Below are 20,990 nucleotides of genomic sequence, written 5' to 3'. Positions count from 1 at the left end.
CTTGAACAGGCCTGGTTTGTTTTGGAAGTGGTTAATTTCTCTCTCTCTTTTTTTTTGCCATTTCTATACCACTGATAATATATAACACCAATCATGTGTTAGGAACTGTTCTAAGGGCTTTACACAAATTAGCACATTTGTTAATTTTCACAAAACCCTCTGAAATAGTCTGTTAATTTACAGATGAACCTTTTCCCAGGGCAGGAATAGAAACACAGACATAGAGAATGGACATGTGGACACGGCGGGGAAGCGGAGGGTGGGATGAAATGGGAGATGAGGATTGACACTACCATGTGTAAAATAGATAACTAATGGGAACCTGCAGTATAGCACAGGGAGCTCAGCTTGGTGCCCTGTGATGACTTAGATGGGTAGGATGGGGGTGGGGGGGAGGGAGGTCCAAGAGGGAGGGGGTGTATGTATACATATAGCTGATTCACTTCATTGTACAGCAGAAACTAACACAACATTGTAAAGCAATTATACTCCAGTAAAAAAATTTCCTATTGCTGCTGTAACAATTTGCTACAGACATCATGGTTTAAAACAACACAAATTTATTACCGTATAGTTCTGGAGGCCAGAAGTCCAAAATGGATCTCACTTGGCTAACATTGCGGTGTTGGCAGGGAGCCTTTTCTTTCTTTCTGGAGCTTCTAGGGGAGAACCTTGCCTTTTCCAAATTTTAGAGACCATGTGTATTCCTTGGCTTGTGGCCCCTTCTTCCGTCTTCAAAGCCAGCATCATCGCAACCTCAGCTCTCTCTCTGATGCTCTTCTTCCTCCCTCTTCCATGCTTAAGGACCCTTGTGGTTATATTGAGTCCACCTGGATAATTCAGAATAATCTCCCTGTTTTAAGGTCCGCTGAGCAGCAACCTTAACTCCGTCTGTCACCTTAATTCCCCGTTGCCATAGAACCTAAAATATTCACAGGTCCAGGAATTAGGACGTGGGCATCTTTGAAGTGCCATTTTTCTGCCAACCACAATCAGGCTCTGTGATTCCTGTTTTACAGATGAGGAAACTGAGATACATCTAGGTGAAACAACTTAACCAAGGTTGCACAGATCCTAAGTGTTGGAGCTTGGTTACAAACACAGGGAGTCTAGCTCTCGAGTCCATGTTTTGAACCCTACAGATGTAAGATCACTTTAATTGTTCTTGTGCAACACCGCATTTTCTGAGACCTAGATCTTACCAGCCAGCCTATATTTTAAGAATGTTGAACCCAGTGGTTATCAGGGGATTCCTGTACACAGCTGTTAACTGGTGAATTTACTGCCCTCTTGGATGGTGAGTTGGTGCTTGTCTCCCCGTGGTGGCAAAAATGGGCTTGCTCTTTGTTCAGTCTGTTTCTCTTTAAGCCCAGTCAGTTGTCAGATTCACTGGGGAAACTGAGTCAGTCCAACAGTAATTCCCAATCTTTTTTTGTGTGTGTGTGCCACAGACACCTGTGGCTTCTGGAGAAGTCTATGGATTCCTTCCTGGAACAACACAGAAAGTAAGGAACATAGAATTACAAAGGAAACCAATTACACTAAAATATAATAATCAAAATGAAAAAACCCCACCATATTTGTGTCGTAGTAAAATGTCTTCTTTACTAACAAGATTTAGTGGTGGGTCTGATAACTATGTAATTGCAATTAGTGATGCATGTAGAAAATATACTGAGATGTTTATAGCAATTGTAATGAGATATGAAGATATCTGTGATTTATATTGGTGACAAAGTCATTGATAACCGTGAATCCTATTGTGGTTGGTTCCTTCCATTTATAATGGAAGCAAATGCTCAAGTTCAGTTAGAAGCTAGGGAAAAATGGGGATGTACTATTTTCCCATTCAAGTTCATGGACCATCTGAAGTCTGTCCACAAACCCCAGGTTAGAAACCTTGGCCTAGTACCTCATTGGTTTGCGCCGCTTCGTTGCTATTTACCTTAATTTGCTGGAATCCAACAAATATTAGTTGAGACTCCATGACGGGCAAGCATGTGCTAGCGACTTGGTGTGGGGCACTGAACAAAACTGATCTGGCCTTGCACTGCATCTGTGGACGGCTTCAGGCAACATGGTCTTGAAGGAACAGACAGATTTCTTTTAAGCTTTTTTTTTTTTACCTCCCAGTGCTTGTGTGTTTTAACTGTTCACTCTGACCTAGCAAGCCATCCTTTTGGTAAGGCCTCAGATGCTATGCACAGAAGAAGCAGGAGTTTCAAGTGTCTCTCAAAGTGTGGTGTGAGCTTCACTAGTGGGACACAAAATAATTTCCTGTGGTACATGGAAAAACATTTTATTTGATCAATTATGAATATATATTAATGTGTATAAGAAAAAGTATATACAGCTATCCACCTCAACACATGATATGGGTTCCTTTTGCTTGGGATGAGGAATTGTTTTTTCTTTTGTAAAAAATTGTGGTAAAAGACGCATAACATTGAATTTACCATCTTCACCATTTTTAAGTGTACTGTTCAATTATTAAGTATATTCACATTGTTGTGCAATAGATCTCTAGAACTTTTTCATCTTGCAAAACTGAAACTCTACACCCACTAAACACTAAGTTCCCCTTTTCCCTCCCCTCAGCCCTCGGAAACCACTTTTCTCTTTTCTGTTACTATGATTTTGATTACTTCATGTGAATAGTCATACAGTATAGGTCCTTTCGTGACTAGCTTATTTCATTTGGCACAATGTCCTTGCGGTTCATCTACATTGTAGTATGTGACAAGATTTATTTCTTTTTTAGGGCTGCATAATATTCCATGGTATGTATAGACCACATTCTGGACATTTGAGTTGTTCCACTTCTTAGCTATTATTATTCACATAATGTTACCATGAACATGGGTGTTCAAATTCCTCTCTGAGATCCCATTTTTCTTTCTTTGGAGTATATACCCAGAAGTGGGATTGCTGGATCATATGGTAATTCCATTTTTAACTTTTTGAGGAACCTTCATACTGTTTTCCATAATGGTTGCAGCATTTTACATTCCCATGAACAGTGCACAAGATTTCCATTTTCTTCCTGCATCCTCGCCAACACTTGTTATTTTCTGTTCTTTTGACAGTGACCATCCTAATAGGTGTGAGGTGAGTCAGGGTGAGGATATTTAAAGATAACATTAAGTGACTAATAGGAGAGGTACTACACAGATATGGCAAAAATGCAGGTGCACCAATGCATGAAGTTTGAGAAATTCTCAATCAGACGATCTCTAAAGCTGCTCAAAGTGTACGATGCAGACAGTGTTGACCTGAGAACCATTTGCTACTTGTCAGTGACTAGATAATACAGACATTGAGAGTAAATGTTTAGAAACTTTTCTAGCAATTTAATGTTGATGCAATATGCAAGTGCATGATCATTATTCTATTAATTCATCTATATTGTATGATAATGAAAGTATTAGCCCATAATGGATTGGAAAAAGTAGAAAATGGCCCAGATGGGCCCTAAACCACAGATAGTTCGAGAAGCTCTGCTGTAAAGTCCCTTTCAGCCTTGACATTTTAACTCTTTGACTTATTTTGGCTCAGATTTCCCATCTGTAAAATGGGGATGAGACAGGGAGAATGCAGTGCTGACTGCGTCAGTTGTAGCAGGCCTGGTGCTAGTAGCTCTGCTGTGGTATTCTCTACTGAAGTGATTTCACAGGACAGCCACGCGGGAAGGCTTCACAATGGCCGTGATGAAACAAGGCAGAAATGAGAGCACTCTGCCATCATATCTGAGCACAAAAGTGAGAATGCTGTGCAAACCACAGAAATGACCAACATTTTGTCCTTCCAACTAACATGAGTGGCTGCTGCTTCCTTACCTGCAACAGCTTTAGCCCCACTCTGTTCCTCCTGCTTCCTAGATAAAAATGGTTAAGTCACCCACTCCAGAGCAAACTCAAATTCTATTACAAGCCCCTGCTAACACTGTCTAACTGAGACACACCAGAGTTCCCGTGTTGTGTGGTCTCCCTGGTTGTGACACATCACTAATCCCAACTTTGTTCAACTACAGGCATGTTCCTGGTGGGTTTTGGCTGGTGGACATGGGCAGAGATAATAATAATAATAATAATAATAATAATGATAGGTGGCTATAGGATCAAGCGAGTTAATACATGCAAAGTGCTTAGAACCATGCTTGGCTCCAAGTACAGCTTATATAAATGTTAGCTGCCATTATTGATTATTATTATTCTTATTACCAGTAGCATCATCATCTCTGTGTCTCTTGTAGTGATTGGTACCACATCTTGCCATAGAAGGAGCCCACACTATATTTGCAGTTTGGTTGGGAGTGGATGATGTATTAGTCACCTATTGCTGCATAACAAATCACCACAAATTTAGCAGCTTAAACTAACGAGCATTGATTATCTCACAGCTTCTCTGTGTCGGGAACTGGGGAGCAACTTAGCTGGGTGACTCTGGCTCAGAGCTTCTCACTAGGTACCAGTCAAGCTGTTGGCCAGGGCTGCAGCCCTATCAAGGCTCCGCTGGGGTAGAATCTGCTTCCAAGTTCATTCACGTGGCTGCTGGAGGCCTCAGTTCCTCCCCACATGGGTCTTGCCACTGGCAGCCTGATGTCCTCACAGTGTAGCAACTGGCTTCTTCCAGAGTGAGTGATTCAAGAGGCAGTGTGGGAATGTGCCCATATTCTGTTCATTACACGGACCAACACTGGTACCGTGGGGACAGGGGAGACAGTGAATACCAGGGGGTGGGGACCCATGGGGACCATCTTCAAAGTTGGCTATGACTGATGGCCTCATTGTTCCTCCAAATGTCCTCCAACTATTCCCTCTTGGCTTCAACTTTAGTTCAGTTCAAGAAGACGTCTCCATTCTCTCTGAATGGACTTCGAGAGACAAACAAGAAATGGGTGTGTGTGTGAATCTGGGCCAGGGAGGGGCCTACAGGTGTTTGAGAAGGAGCAGGTTTCATTCTGTCTGTTCGCATCTGTCCAGGCCTCCCTGGGGCCCAGCTTTTGGGAGGCTGAGCATCAGCTGCACTTCCCTCTCCCACCCCCCTGCCTGTAGCAAGAGCCTTGCATCTCTCTGACTGACAGTGACAGATTATCTTATCAAAACACGGGCCCAGGACTGCAGTGTGATTGGCTGGGCAGAACTGTCGTGGGCCTGGAGAATTCTTCTCTGAGAGAAACGATTATAAGACATTTTAAGAACAGCGAGCTGAGTGCTACTCACAGCTGGCTGTTCTCGTTTATAAGTAATAATTGACTCAGGTGCAGAGGAAAGCGGGGCAGGCTCAGCGAGTTTATCTTGAGAGGATGCTCCGCGCACAGGGGGTTGGGCTCTGGACGGAAAGGGGTGAACGGGAACCACTAGGCTTGGGGCCTCAGACTGACTCGATTTGGGGCTGGGGGAGCATCGTGGGTGGCCCTGAGTGACAGTCTGCTTTCTTCGATGCCCCTCATAATACCTTCCGCTGTCCAGGTGGGCAAAGTGGTGACTTGCAGTTGTGGGGAGACCCAGATGCTGAGCCAACTAACCCAAAGCAGCAGACGTCCTGCATTTGGGCCCATCCCCTGTGAGGGTGATGGGCGGGGGACCCCATACGAGGTGTTTGTGCGGGGGGGGGCCCTGGAGCTCCCACTGCCGTCACCTTGCTCTTCAAATCCTGGTCCTCGGGCCAGCAGCATCTGTGTCCCCTGGAAGCTTGTGAGAAATGCAGTCTCAGGCCCCACCCAGGACCTACTGAATCAGAATTTGCATTTGACACGGTGCTTCACAGGCACATTAAAGTTCAGCACCTTTGCTCTAAAGATGCGGTGGACACTGGAGGGGTGACCCTCTGGCTGTCTCCTCCTAGATGGAGGTGCTCAACCTTGGCAGCACCTTCGAATCGCCTGGGGAGCTTTTAAAAACCCCTCTACCCTGAGCGTCCTCCCAGACCAGTGAAGTCAGGCTGTCTGGGGCTGGATTCAGGCACCAGGACACTTTGCAGCTGCCCAGGTGATTCCCGTGGGCAGCAGGGCTGGAAGCCCCAGCTTCTGCTGCAGCTCAGCATTTCCTTCAGAGCCCAGGAACATGCCTGGACTGGTGTGCACTGGACACTATCTACCCGGGGTTAGCACACCACAGGTTAATGCCCACTCCTCAGACACCAGCCCAGGCTACTCACCCTTCTGCTCGGCTGGTCACAAATTCGAGGGTTCCCAGGACACACCCCTTCCCCTTCTGGTTCAATAGTTTGCTAGAGAGACCCACCAGAACTCAGGAAAGCACTATCCTTACTCTCATAGTTTATTATAAAGGGTACAGATAAACAGCCAGATGAAGAAGTACATAGGGTGAGGTCTGGGTGAGGCCCAGTGTCAGGGCCTCTGTCGCTGTGGAATTGGAGTGCATCACCCTCCCGGCATGTGGATGTGTTAACCACCTTGGAAGCCCCTGAGCTCCTTGATTTGGGGGTTTTAATCAAGATTCTGTCGCCTAGGCATCATCCACTGGTGACTGAACTCAGTCTCCGGTTCCTCTTCCCTCCTAGGGTCAGGGATGGGGCTGAAGTTCCGACTCTGTAATCAGGTGCTTGGTCTTTCTGGGGACCAACCCTCATCCTGAAGCTATCTACCACAGCGTGAACGGTGAACAGGACACAGATGGGCCAGTCAGGGGTTCTAGGTCGGAGGGCTCAGCACCTGCCTCATCTCAATGCTGGAAGGAGCGAAGCCGACGGTTTCCAGTCTCTTCACCTCTCGTGAGCTTCAGATCCGGGGGGGAGCACACGTCCCTCCCTTTGCTTTCCTTTCATTGATGACAGACGCAACAAACAGGCTCCAATAGGGAGAAAGGGAAATGGGGAATCCAAAGGGGCAGCACAAGAGAATATTTTAGGGTGGGAGACCTATTCTCCCACCTTTGACTATGCTGGTGAATGCCCAGAGAACTGTCCACCCCCAAGAGGGAATTTTCTGGATGCAAACTAAAACATTTTAAAAAGGGCTCGAAAAAGTAAATGGGCACTGCTACTGAAAGAATATGCTGGTATGCATGCTGGGCAGTGAAAACAACCAACGAGTGTTGGTTACAGACGGAGCTCCATTTCTTTACATGGGTTTGTGTGTATTTGGTGATTTTAAACGAAAACATGGGAGTTCCATTAGAGTTTGTATTGCTCCCCCTTTTTAAAATTTATTTTTTATTGAAGTATAGTTTAATTACAATGTTAATTACTGCTTTACAAGAAAGTGACTCAGTTTTACGTATATATACATTCTTTTTCATATCCTTTTCCATTATGGATTATCACAGGTTATTGAATCGAGTTCCCTGTGCTATACAGTAAGACCTTGTTGTTTATCCATTCTATATATACCAGTTTGTATCTGCTGACCCCAAACTCCGAGCCCAACCCTCCCGCCCATCTCTCCCCCAACCCTTGACAACCACCAGTCTGTTCTCTATGTCCATGGTTCTGTTTCTGTTTCATAGATAGGTTCATTTGTATCATATTTTAGATTCCACATATAAGTGATACCATATGGTATTTGTCTTTCTCTTTCTGGCTTACTTCACTTAGTATGGTAATCTCTAGTTGCATCCATGTTGCTGAAAATGTATTGCTCCCCCCTTTTAAAAAATATTTATTTATTAATTTTTAGCTGTGTTGGGTCTTCAGCGCTGCACGCAGGCTTTTCTCTAGTTGCAGAGAGCGGGGGCTGCTCTTCGTTTTGGTGCACGGGCTTCTCATTGCGGTGGCTTCTCTTGTTATGGAGCACGGGCTCTAGGCATGTGGGCTTCAGTAGTTGTGGCACGCGGGCTCAGTAGTTGTGGCTTGCGGGCTCTAGAGCGCAGGCTCAGTAGCTGTGGTACACGGGCTTAGTTGCTCCGTGGCATGTGGGATCTTCCCAGACCAGGGCTCGAACCCGTGTCTCACTCCTTTGACTGAAAGGATTAAGGGCTCTGTTCCAGTCCTGGACTGGTCCCATCACAGTCACGTGATGTGATGGAGAGTCCATTTGAAACCAGGCTCTGAAATAAGAATTAGGCAAGGAACCTGAATCTCACCCTAGGAAGAGTGACTCCATATTGGAAGCCCAGTTCCATTATAGAAAACCTATGACCTAGGCCTGAGTAAGGTATGATGTGATTAGTTGCTTAAGAATATCCTCTTGCTTAAGAAATTCCAGAAACTGGCCTGAAGGACTTCAGGACGTTCCACCCTACAGCTAAAGATTAACTGCTTTCTTTGCACGATACGATGATGCTAACCAGACCACGGCATGACCAGCTTCAAGATGATTGTCGGAGCCAACTGTGTGCTGTTCTGCACAAAGCCCCTGTCAGCACATCCTTGAAACTTCCCAGGTTTCCCCTATAAAACCTCTTTCCTCTAATTGGCAACTCGGAGATGGTTTTGGGGTTGCTAATCCACCATCTCCCCAGGTGGCTGGTTTCCTGAATAAAGCATCTTTCTTTTTCCACCAACCCTTGCCTCGAACATTGACTTTTGAGCAACGAGCAGCCGAACCTGAGTTTGGTTCGGGCCCTGGCCAGTAACGCATGGACTTTCGAGGCAGCCTAAGCAGGTATAAAATTGGGCTCCCGCAATCCCCAGCTGTGCGACATTGGGCAAGACTCTCTCCCCCCAAGAACAGCAGCTTCTGCCCAGCTGGCCTTGTAGAGCTGTCGCAAGGGAGCAAGAGGATTAACGTGTGTAACGCGCTCAGCGCCGGGCTTGGCGCGGTACAGTGCTGAACACAGGCTGGCTATCGTCGTTGTGTCCACCAACTATTTTGTATGATTTTAAAGATATGCTTTGAGGTGATGTCAGGAGGGAGTGAGGATGGGAGATTTGATGATTTGGGGAGTTCACAGAAGGAGTTCCCAGAAGAGGTGGTGATGATGTCAGCAAGGTCTGTAAGGCCCTTACGAGTTTTCCATGTGGTTCTTTACTCAGTTCTACTCTTCCCTGGCCAGAAATCAATCTGGAAGACAGTAATCTCTAGAGCTAAGTTGAGGGTAACACAGGATGTGTGCAGAAGGCTTGAATACGTCACTTTCTCTGTCTGACTTCCTTCACTCAGTATGACAATCTCTAGGTCAATCCAACAACAGCCCTATCATTAAAGTGCCACACATCTAGCCCTTATTATGTACCAGATACTGGGATACACACTTTATTGCTTCCTTTTTATAAAGAAGGAAATGGAGGAATTAAAATGCCAAGAAATATTGAATATGAGAGCAATTTGAAAATGGTGTAACACATATATACAGAAGTAAAATGTTAAAAGAGAAGGCTTTAGGTGGACAGATTAAGTCACAGCACTGACTTTTCCCAAGAAAATTGCTGGAAGGAATTTTTGTTTGAATGTTTTTCTATAATTTGTTCCTTTGTTCATTTCATCTGTGGACAACTCTTTTAACCCATTGTTCAAAGTCATGGTTGTTGTTTTTGAACCTTTAAACCAAACACAGACAATTCCCCTCAGGATGGAAAAAAGGAAACAGGAAAGAAAAAAAATCACCACCACCTACTATTATAAAAGGAGTCTTAACGGTAAATTTTTTATCGTAGAAACTAGTGCTCAGGCTTTAGTGAAGGGAAAATACTGCCCATAGTTGATAATTTGCTTGGTGATTAAACTTTGAAACTTCAGTGTAAGGAATTATATAAATGTATATACACCAGAGTCTCTGATTTTATGATCTATGGTTTATTTACCGTTGTTACAGGAGAGGAGTGTGTTAGTTTGGTTTAGCAGTTTTTCATGCTGGTTCTGGAATCAAAGACACTTGGTGGGATTCTTGGCTGTACCATTTACTGAGTGAATTTGGACAAGTTACAAACATTTTTGAGATCAGTTTCCTCATTTCTAAAATGGAATAACAATCACTACCGCCCACAGTTTCTGTGAAGGTTGAGATAATGCACATAAAACACAGCACAACAGCTCCAATGGAGTAAGTGCTCAATAAAAGGCAGCTTCTAACATTCATACCATCTTCTCCAGAAAAGGATTTGATGATTGTCAAAACGGAGTATTCTTCCCTGATATGGGGCTGTACGGTGAGCCCCCAGCACCTCTGTGTGGGTGGTTATCTGTTTCTTAAATTGTCATTGCTGTTGCCTGGTCTCTGTTATAGTGATGGAATTTCTCATTGTGAGCCTTTATTTCCCCCCTTTGAAAGAGTAAGGAAGAAGCCTGACTTTTGGTAAAAACGTGAATCAGATTTCTGAAAGAGGTGCAGTTTGGCTCTATTCCCAATCTCAGATGCCACCTGGCAGAAGCCGGTAAGTCTTATGTAGCTAGAAACCTGGAATGAGACGATGTTGATTTAAGTTGGGAAAGCAAAATAGAATGAGGTCAAACTGAAAGGAATAATTTCACACGGTGGGCGGGACATATGTGGGATTTTTACTCAAACCAGTGGTATAGGCTGAATATGTACATATAAATAAAACTAGGTAAAAGCTAAAAATGATATATTTTTAGAAAGAATTAGGTACAAATTTGAGATTTGAGTGGAGACATGATCCCGTTCTTCTGACATCATCTTCCGGAATTGCTTTTTAACAATGTGTCCTTAGTTCCTCTTGCCCCAATGAAACCATCCATTCTGTGATGATGGGAGTGTTCTATATGATCACTGTCTAATTGGGTTAGACCATACAGCCACGTGTGACTACTAGCACTCTGAATGCGGCTAGTGCAACTGGCAATTCAAAATTTTATTTTATTTCAATTTCAATAGCTGCCTATGGCCAGTGGCTGTTGTACTGGACAGCACAGTTCTGAGCCTCTGGTCTACTCTCCTGTAGCTTTTCTGATGTTTGAAGTTTGGACACTACAGCTACTCAGCGAATCTAAAGATATTTTTAAAAGAGTAGGAGTCGGCATAACAAAAGTAATGACAATAGCTGTTCTTTTGCATAGTACTTTATAGCTTACAGGGGACTTCCAAATACCTGATCTTATTTGATAGTCATCATGGCAACCCTGATCTGTGGGTGCAAATCTATAACTATTTTTATCGCTGTCTTCTCAGGGCTCTGATACCATCAAAGCAGCTTAAGAACCAAGGGAGATGTATAAGAAAAGGTGGATATCTCACGGGACTTACAGGCACTGGAGCGCAGCTTGGCAGGCAGCCGCTCCTCATTTCCTTCTCTGGGTGAGCTGTTTACTGTCTCTGCTCCTCTTTGGCACACCTACTCCACTCTCTCTTGGCACCTTTTTGGATCCATGTGGTTAAAGATGCTCAACTGAGTGGTGGTTCCAGATTGCTCCGATTTAAGGGCCCACAGAGGTGCCTGGGAATTGGCTCAGCTTAGATCAGGTGTCCGCCGTACTTGGTCTACCTGGCTAGGGGTTGGGCTCACATTAGTTCTGGAAAGCTTTCTTGAGAACAGAGGGCATGGGAGATGGGAAGCCCTTTCCAACTGACAGAAAAGGAAACAGGTTTAGTGAGCCGAGAGGCACCCCTTCTTCTCTGAACGGCAGGTTGGATAGCTGACTGTCTCATGGGCACCTCTGCTTGGATGTCTTTCAGGCAAACTAAGGTATTGAGAAGAGAATTCTTTCTCTCCTTCAAACCTATTCACCTTCCATTCCTCTCCATCTCAGCAAATGGCACCACCATCCACAGTTTCTGGGGAGAGAATGCTAGTGTTCATACTGATTCCTCCCCATTCAATTCATCTCTTAAGACCCATCATTTCAACCTCCAAAATACACTTCAGACTTACTCACTCCTCTTCAACTTTACCATCCCTATCCTGGTCTAAGTCACTGTATTAGTTTTCTATTATTGCATAGCAAATTACCCCCAAATTTAGCAGCTTCAAACAACATAGAGTTTCTGTGGGTCAAGATTCTGGGTGCAACTTAGCCTGTGAGAGACGCTTGGGCTCAGGGTCTCCCACAGGCTGCAGTCAAGGTATCTGTGAGGGCTACAGCCATCTCCAGGACTTGGGGTGGGTCCACTTCCAAGATCACATGATTGTTGGCAGGCTTCAGTTCCTGGAGAATTGTTGGACTGAGGACTTCAGTTCCTAGCTGGCTGTTGGCCAGAGGCAGCCCTCAGCTCCTTGCTAGCTGCCTGTCTCCTGAGGGCAGCAGACAGTATGGCAGCCTGTTTCATCAAAGTAAGCACGTGAGTGGAGGGTGTGTGGTGGTGGTGGAGAGACAGAGAGAATAATGTTGAAACTTGGATGGGCCCCATCCACAGATTTAGAAGAACCAGTAATTTCCCAGTTTTGCTTGGGCTGACTTGAGTTGGATTTATGTCACTTGCAGCCAAGTACCCACAACCCCCACAGTGGCTCCCCATTTTTTCTAAAGTCTAGCATCCTCACATTGGCGTACAAGAACCTACACATCCTGGCCCCTTTACTTCAATGACCTCATCTCCTATCCCTCCCGCCATCACTCACTCTGCTTCCGCCACGCTGGTCTCCTTGCTTTCCCTCAAACATGCCAGTCCCTATTTCATACCGATTAAATCAGACTTCTTGGTTGGGTCCTGATGGGGATATTTGTATACGTGTAGCTGATTCACTTTGTTATACAGCAGCAACTAACACAGCAATGTGAAGCAATTGTACTCCAATAAAGATGTTAAAAAAAAGAATGAAAATAAAGATCCAGTATAAGTGAATAGATAGCCAAAAAAAAAAAAAAAAAAAAAAGGTACTCAGGGATTCTAAGGTATAGCCAGGGCTGAGAACCACCCCTTCAGGTTAATAAAGACTGTCGAATATTAGGCCAGCTACCATAAAGAATTTAGTAAAGTCTATATATAATTTTGTCTCTTGTCAACATGAAGTTCAGTTCCTTTCTAATTTTTTAAAATTGAAGTGTAGTTGATTTACAATGTTGTGTTAATTTCTGCTCTACAGCAAAGTGACTCAGTTATACACATATGTACATTCAGTTTCTTTTTAATTTTATTTATAAAATAGTAAAGCACTTTTGCATATGATTAAAAAGTTTGTTTTAAGAGTTCCTAGCACTGTTAACTGATAACCTTGAGATTTTAGAAAATGTGTTATAAGAAACTGTGTGTTTGTCGTAGAAAAGTCCATTTGTCCTCCTGAGGTCATAAACTAAATTTGTCACAGGAGGTTGATTTTGTGCTCCAAGCTTGTGATCCTTGACTACTTTTCAATTCTTCCAGTTAAGCTACTGAGTTTTTTCTTATTTGATATTTAAATTAAGTCACGTTTACAAAAATGTTATTTTGCAAATAACTGACTCCAACCTTTAAAATATGATGCAAATCTCAATTTTCTATGACTCAACAATTTTAAAGAAATTCCCCTACTCATTACACATATGCCAAAAAGAATCTCAGCCTTGATTTTTGATAGCTTCAAAATTTCTGGTTCAAGGATCTTATGAGGCCAAGTTCTTCTTAGTGACCTGGGCTTCTGTGAGATGTCCTTGATTCCTTTAATAAAATCCTTAGTTTGTTTGATGCTGCTTGACTGGGTTTCTGTTACAGTCTTTGACTCAGCAATTATTAATCCTGACAGCAGCCCTGCAAAGTGAGTCTTCTTATTCCCATTTTATAGATGTGTAATCCAAGCCCCTGAGGGATCAAGAAACTTGCCCGAGTCCACACAATTAGAAATTGGTTATCCCTGGATGGCAACCCAGATTTATTTGACCTCATTGCTGTGACTTTTGCAGAAGTCCCTGGTATGGCATATTGCTTTTTAAAAAAATTGAAATATATTTCATATCCCATAAAATTCACTACTAAAGCATGTACAATTCAGTGGCTTTAGTATATTTACAAGATTTTTCAACTCTCACCACTATCTAATTCTAATATATTTAATCACCCCACAAAGAAACCCTTTACCCATAGAGCAGTCCCTCCTCATTTACCCCTGCCCCCATCCTCTGGCAACCACTGATCTACTTTCTATCTCTATGGATTTGCCACTCTGAATGTTTCATATAAATGGAATAATACAATGTGTGACCTTTGTGTCTGGCTTCGCTCTTTAACATAATGTTTTCCAGGGTCATCCATGTCGTAGCAGGTGTCAGTACGTTGTTCCTTTTTGTGGCTGAACATTGTATTGCTATGCCACATTTTGGTTATCCAGTATTCATCAGCTGATGGACATTTGGATTATGTTCACCTTCTGGCTGTTATGAGGCACATTGTCTTTTAAAAAATATTTCATTTTTTAATACAATTTTTAAAGGTTACAAAATATTTACAGTTATTACAAAATATTGGCTATATTCCCTGTGTTGTACACTACATCCCTGTAGCTTATCTCAGACTCGATAGTTTGTGCTTCTTACTCCACCCACACCTGTATTGCCCACCCCACCGACTGGTAACCACTAGTTTGTTCTTTTTGTTTGTTTGTTTGTTTTGTTTGTTTTGTTTTTTTTTAGTTTGTTCTTTATATCTGTGAGTCAGCTTATTTTTTTGCTATATTCACTAGTTTGTTGTATTTTTCAGATTCCACATATAAGTGATATACAGTATTTTTCTTTCTCTGACTTATTTCACTTAACATAAGGGACACTGTCTTTTGATTAAAATTCTGTCATAATAGTCTTGTTTTTCAAAGTAGACAGAGGGGCAGATCCTGTTTTATACACTTTAAAAACATCACTCTGTGGGGGTCTTCCAGTTACTATTTCTATGCTACAGATCACACAAATATTTAGGGCCAATAACAACAATTTTATTATTCTCATGGATCCCCTGGGTCAAGAATTCAGATTGGGTGCAGAGGGGATGGCTTATTTCTGCTTCATGATGTCTAGGGACTTGGTTGGGAAATTCAAAAGATGACAGTGACTTGATGGCCAGGAGTTGGAGCCATCTGGAGGCATCTTTTGTCACATGTGTGTTTCATGCTGACTATTAGCTGGGACCTTGGTTATCCAGTTATCTAAAACATCTACATGTGACCTTTCCACATGGTGTCCCCATGTGGGCTATTTGGGCTTCCTCACAACATGGTGGCTGGGGTCCAAGAGTATCCCAAGATAGAAAGGAGGAAGTGCATACAATTTTTATGCTCTATCTCTGGAAGTCAAATAGCATCTATTCTGCTATATCCTATTGACTGAGGCAGTTGAGGTCCAAGGGAGAGGAATCATGGACTTCATCATTCCACATGAAGACTGTCGAGGTCACCTTATAAGAACATGTGGCATGGGAGCTATTGTCTTGACCATCTTTGGAAAAAACAATCTACAACAGGAGACTTCCACTGTGTTGGGTCCATGATGGGTATCCAGTAGATCCTTGTTGAATTGAATGGAATTCATGCACATCAATAAATTATACCCAGGTCTGTCCCTCTGATATGTTCTCTAATCTACCTCCTCCCTCAGAAGTGACTCTTTTCTGGGCATTATTCTAAAGCTTTGCTTTCTTAACTCTAACTTAAAACCTTTTTGTAAATTTCTTGGCTGAGTGGTCTTGCACAAGTCACTCTGCCTCTTTGAGACTCAGTTGTCTTACTCATAAAACAAGGGAAAATGTTTATTCCCACTCCACAAAATTATCTGGGGAAATCAGTGGGCTAAGGCATAAAAGAGGGCTTATTACAGAGCCTGGCTGGAGGTAGGGATTAAATACATGATAGCTATTTTTATTGCTGTTGTGATTACCCAAATGTAATCCCCATTTATTTATGCTTTCCAGGATCCAGTCTGAACCTTAAGGATTAGGGACAAATCCTATTTGAGAAATTGGAACTCCTCTGCTTTTCTTATTTCCCGTTTATTTCTGTTTCTCTTGTTAATATTTCTTATCCTGCAGATGACTTTCCGCTGACTTGCAGAGAACTCAGACAAATCATGGTAGATGCTATCAATTTAAAATAATAAAAATAATAAAGTTCCAATCTCAGGGAAGTCTCCATAGTCCTAAAGTCAAAACTTCCAACCTTGCCTGGCCCTGGAATTATCCTCAATTAGAACCCGCAGTCTCCCTGCTGCTTTGCTTGTTGCTGTAATTATTCTGTCATCATTAATTCAATGAAGCCTATTAACCCACACCAGATAGTGGATGTACCTACAATGTGTGTTACCTACTCCTCTAGACAAGACAGCTGTCATACTTCAGGCCTGCCGTCTTTTTGTTGAGGTCCCAAATTGTCAGTTTGCAAGTGTTTTATATATAGTATAGAATCTTCATTAATGGTGTTCTTGTAACTTCCCAAAGACCAGACCCACACTGGAGGGGTGGTCAGCTGCTCCATCTCACTGGTCTGTGGGAACCTTCTCCCCTCTTCCTTCCCTCATCTCTCTCCCTATCCATCTTTTCCTCCAGGGGCTGAGCTCATGGGCTCTGGAAACAGACTGCCTATGTTTGAATTCTGGCTCTGCCTGGTGACCACGGGGAGGTGCTTTCTCTCTCCCTGAGCCTCTGTTTCCTCATCTGTAAAATGCTGGTAATAATGGTACCCATTTGTTGTGAGGATTAAATGTGTTAATATGTGTGAAGCACTTAGACCACTGTCTGGCTGACAGTAGGTGTGCCATAACTGTTTTTGTTGTTAGTATTCCCTTCTTTTTCTTCCCTCCTGTCTCAGTCAGACTGCTATAAAAAAAAATACCACAGACTGAGTGGACTAAACAACACACATTTATTTCTCACAGTTCTGGAGCCTGGAAGTCTGAGATCAGGGTGCCAGCATGGTCAGGTTCTGGGGAGGGCCTCTTCCAGTTTGCAGATGGCCATTCTATCCTGTGGCCTCACATGGTAGAGAGAGCGCTAGCTAGCTCTCTGGGGCCTCTTTTATATAAGGGCACTAATCCCATTCATGAGGGCTTCACCCTCATGACCTAATCATCTCCCAAAAGCCCCACCTCTTTATACTATCACGGGGTGGGGGGCGGTTAGGATTTCAACATATGAATTTTGAGGGAACAGAAACATTTGGTACATAACACCTCCCTCCCAAAGGTTCATGCACATCTCATGTGGCAGATGCCCAGCTTGGTGCTGGGGACCCACTGATGAACTAGTCCCTTGTGGCACCTCTAGTGAGGGAGACAGGTATTAAACAATTACTAATGGACATCAGCTGTGATAAATGCCACAGGGTACTGGGAATGAGTATAACAGAGGTAGCTCAGGAGGTGGGGCTGGTCAGGGAAGACTTCCTGGAGGAAGTGACATCTGAACAGAATTCTTAAATAAAAACAAGATATTTCCAGGAGGAAGATTTCGTGTGTGTAAGTTAAAAGCAGAGCATCTCTTTCTGTACAGCAGAACACTATAGAAAGTTCTGAAGTACGAAGGAGGCTCCAATAGGTTTTTTTTTTGGCTGCATTGGGTCTTTGTTGCTGCATGCAGGCTTTCTCTAGTTGCGGTGAGCAGGGACTACTCTTCGTTGCAGTGCATGGGCTTCTCATTGCGGTGGCTTCTTTTGTTGTGGAGCACGGGATCTAGGCACACGGGCTTCAGTAGTTGTGGCTTGCCGTCTCTAGAGCTCAGGCTTAATAGTTGTGGCGCACAGGCTTAGTTGCTCTGCGGCATGTAGGATCTTTCTGGCCCAGGGCTTGAACCCGTGTCCCCTGCATTGGCAGGTGGATTCTTAACCACTGTGCCACCAGGGAAGCCCCTCCAATAGTTTTCTGAGTAGGTAATACTTTTGCATGGTTCAAACTTCAAAACATACAAAAGGATAAACAGTGAAATGTCTCTCACTTTTCCATTTACCATCCCCCCTGCCCTCGGGGCAACAGGCAAACCATCCTAGAAATATGTATATGTTACCAAATTGTGTGTGCGTGGTATACATACATACATGTATGTATACACACACGTACATATGTTTTCTTCCTCTTTTTTTTTAAACATAAAAAATGCCCACATAGAAAATCCTAAAGATGCCACCAGGAAACTACTAGAGCTAATTGATGAATTGGGTAAAGTTGCAGGTTACAAAATTAATACACAGAAATCTCTTGCATCCCTATACACTAACAACGAAAGGGCAGATCGTAAGATGACTCCACTCTTTAAAAAATATCTTCAGGAAAGGTGATTCCAGATGCTGTTTTAATTATACTTTCCTGTGTTTACTGCCCATTTGGTAGAAATACCTCCCTTATATCCAAATGAAACCCCTGATGCTGTAGCTTAAGCACATACTAGAATAGTTTTTCACCTCATCAACAAATATTTTCTGAGTACTTTGTATGTGCTAGCATGGAACTGAGTGGCACTGGAGCTACAGAGATTTGTAAAGAAGCCAATTAAAAACAGTTAATAGTCTACAACCCAGAGATGACCACCATAAACATCTGGTGTTTATCATTAAAGACTTTTTTTTTTGGCTGCGTTGGGTGTTCAGTGCTGTGCGTGAGCTTTCCCTAGTTGTGGCGAGCAGGGGCTACTCTTCGTTGCGGTGTGCGGGCTTCTCATTGCAGTGGCTTCTCTTGTTGCGGAGCACGGGCTCTAGGTGCGTGGGCTTCAGTACTTGCAGCCCGTAGGCTCAGTAGTTGCTGCCCGCGGGCTCAGTAGCTGCAGCACTTGGGCCCTAGAGCATGTGGGCTTCAGTAGTTGTGGCACGTGGGCTTAGTTGCTCCGTGGCATGTGGGATCTTCTCAGACCAGTGATCGAGCCCGTGTCCCCTGCATTGGTAGATGGATTCCCAACCACTGCGCCACCAGGGAAGTCCCTAAAGACTTTTTTTAAAAAGTCTATAGTGTTAGTCAAGGCTTGCCAGAGAACCAGAACCATTAGGATTATACAAGGGAAGACTTACAGGAATTGGGTCATGTGGTTATGGAGGCTGAGGAGTCCCATGATCTGCCGTCAGCAAGCTGGAGAACCAGGAATTATGATAGTGTAATGAGTCCAAAGACTTGAGCATCAGAGCGCTGTTAGTTTAGGTTCTGGTCTGAGTTTGAAAGCCCAAGAACCAGGAGTGCCAATGTCCAAAGGCAGGAGATGTTTGTCCTAACTCAGGCAGAGAGAATGAATTCTCTCTTCCTCCACCTTTTTGTTCTATCCAGGCTCGCAGATACTGGATGATGCCCACCTGCACTGGTGAGAGCAATCTTCTTTATTCAGTCTCCTGATTCAAATGCTAATATTTTCTGGAAACCCCCTCGCAGACACACCCAGAAATAATATTTTACCAGCAATCTGGGCATCCCTTAGTCCAGTCAAGTTGACACATAAAATTAACCATCACATTTATGTAGATATATTTTAAAAACAACAATAAGATTATTATATACATAATATTTTATGGTCTGATTTTCAAATATATCCTGGATTTCTTTCTATTTCTATGTCACCTTCTATTTCTTTCTTTCTAACTATAAATCTACATTGTAAAATTTAAAGTCTGTGGGAGTGATTTACATGTAGCGGGTTTTGTTGAACAACTTATTGATTGACCATTTTCCCTGTTGCACCATTGTAAACAATTCTGCAAAGAACATCCTGATATCTTTATCTATGCCCTCTTGTCCTGAACATAGAATTGCTGGGTTATATTGCTGAACTGCTTTCCAGGAAGATTATACTGATTTGTACTTTCACGAGCAGTTTAAGAATACAAGACACACACACACACACACACACACACACACACACACACGGAGGGTGAGAATGGGGGAGCACTAAGGGGAAATATGATGAAGGCTATTTCGGGATTTTAAAGCTTTATTTCAGGGGGCAGCAAACTATGGCTCCTGGGGCAATTCTGGTCACTGCTTGTTTTTGTAAATACAGTTTTTTTGGAACACAGCCACACCCATCCACTATGTATCAGCTGCAGCTGCTTTCCCCCTGTAAAGGCAGCGATGAGCAGTTGCAACAGGGACCATATGGCCTGCAAAGCCTGAAATATTTACTAACTGACTCTTTTCGGAAAAAGTTTGCTGACCCCTACTTTATTTCATTAGAGAAGTTATTTTACTTTTTTTGGGTGTCTTCATTCACTTCACTAAGGCTGTAAAAGATGCTTTTGATGTGGAATGTGGAAGGAACATCAAACATCTTATTCCAAAACCTACAGGCTTTGAAGTGATACAGATCCGAATTTCAACCCATCATTTAATGACTTCGTAACCTGGTCAAATTTTAATTTCGCAGACACTCAGTCTGCTTATGTTAAAATGAGAATGACGACACCAACCTAGCAGGGTTACACATGTAAGGCACACAGCCCAGTGCTTGGCTTCTGGTGCTTATAAAACTTACATGAGGTCACTTTCTCCTTCCCCAAGACTTCTGCTTCTAGAAAGCAGAAACAAGACACTGGCAGGGAAGAGGCACTGAGTTGGTAATAGCTGTTTTCTGCTGTTGCTTCCCATTTTGTGTCCCAAAGTTTGGGGAGTTCAATCCTTTTGCCCTGAGTAACTTCCAAACATTTAAAGCCCCAGATCTCTAAGTTATAAGAATTATGTCAAGGCTGAGAAATGACTGTCTTCTTCTTCTGCTTTTAAACTTTTTAGGAAAACAGAATTTCTCTTACTTACTTGGACTGGGCAAACTTCACAACTATTGTAAAATTTAGGGAGTGCTTTGGATTGATGGGATCAAGGAATAGGAGGTCTGCAGCTGTAATTCACATGAAAAGGTGATATTAAGTTAGGGCATGTGGGAGACCTACCTGTAAAAGTGTCAGAGCATGCAGGTTTCTCACATGCTACTGACGTCTTAAACCAGATGATTCTTTGTGACGGGGGCTGTAGGGTGTCTAGCAGGATACCTGGTGTGGGAGATAGAATAATAGCCCCCCCAAAGATATTCGTATCCTAATTCCCAGATTCTGTGTATATGTTACCTTTACACGGTGAAACAACCAAACCAAACCAAACTAAACCAAACCAAAGCAAACCCTTGCAGATATGATTTAAATTAAGAATCTTGAGATGGGGGAGATTATCCTGGTTGACCCAGGTGGGCCTGATATTATCATAAGGGTCCTTATAAGAGAGGAGGTGATATGATGATGGAAGCAGAGAAGGAAGAGGAGATAATATGGCTGTTGTCCTT

The sequence above is a fragment of the Delphinus delphis genome, chromosome 15, assembly GCF_949987515.2.
Source record: "Delphinus delphis chromosome 15, mDelDel1.2, whole genome shotgun sequence".
In the NCBI taxonomy this organism is placed as follows: domain Eukaryota; kingdom Metazoa; phylum Chordata; class Mammalia; order Artiodactyla; family Delphinidae; genus Delphinus; species Delphinus delphis.
The sequence above is the reverse complement of the archived record's forward strand: the minus strand, read 5'-3'. Positions refer to the sequence as shown.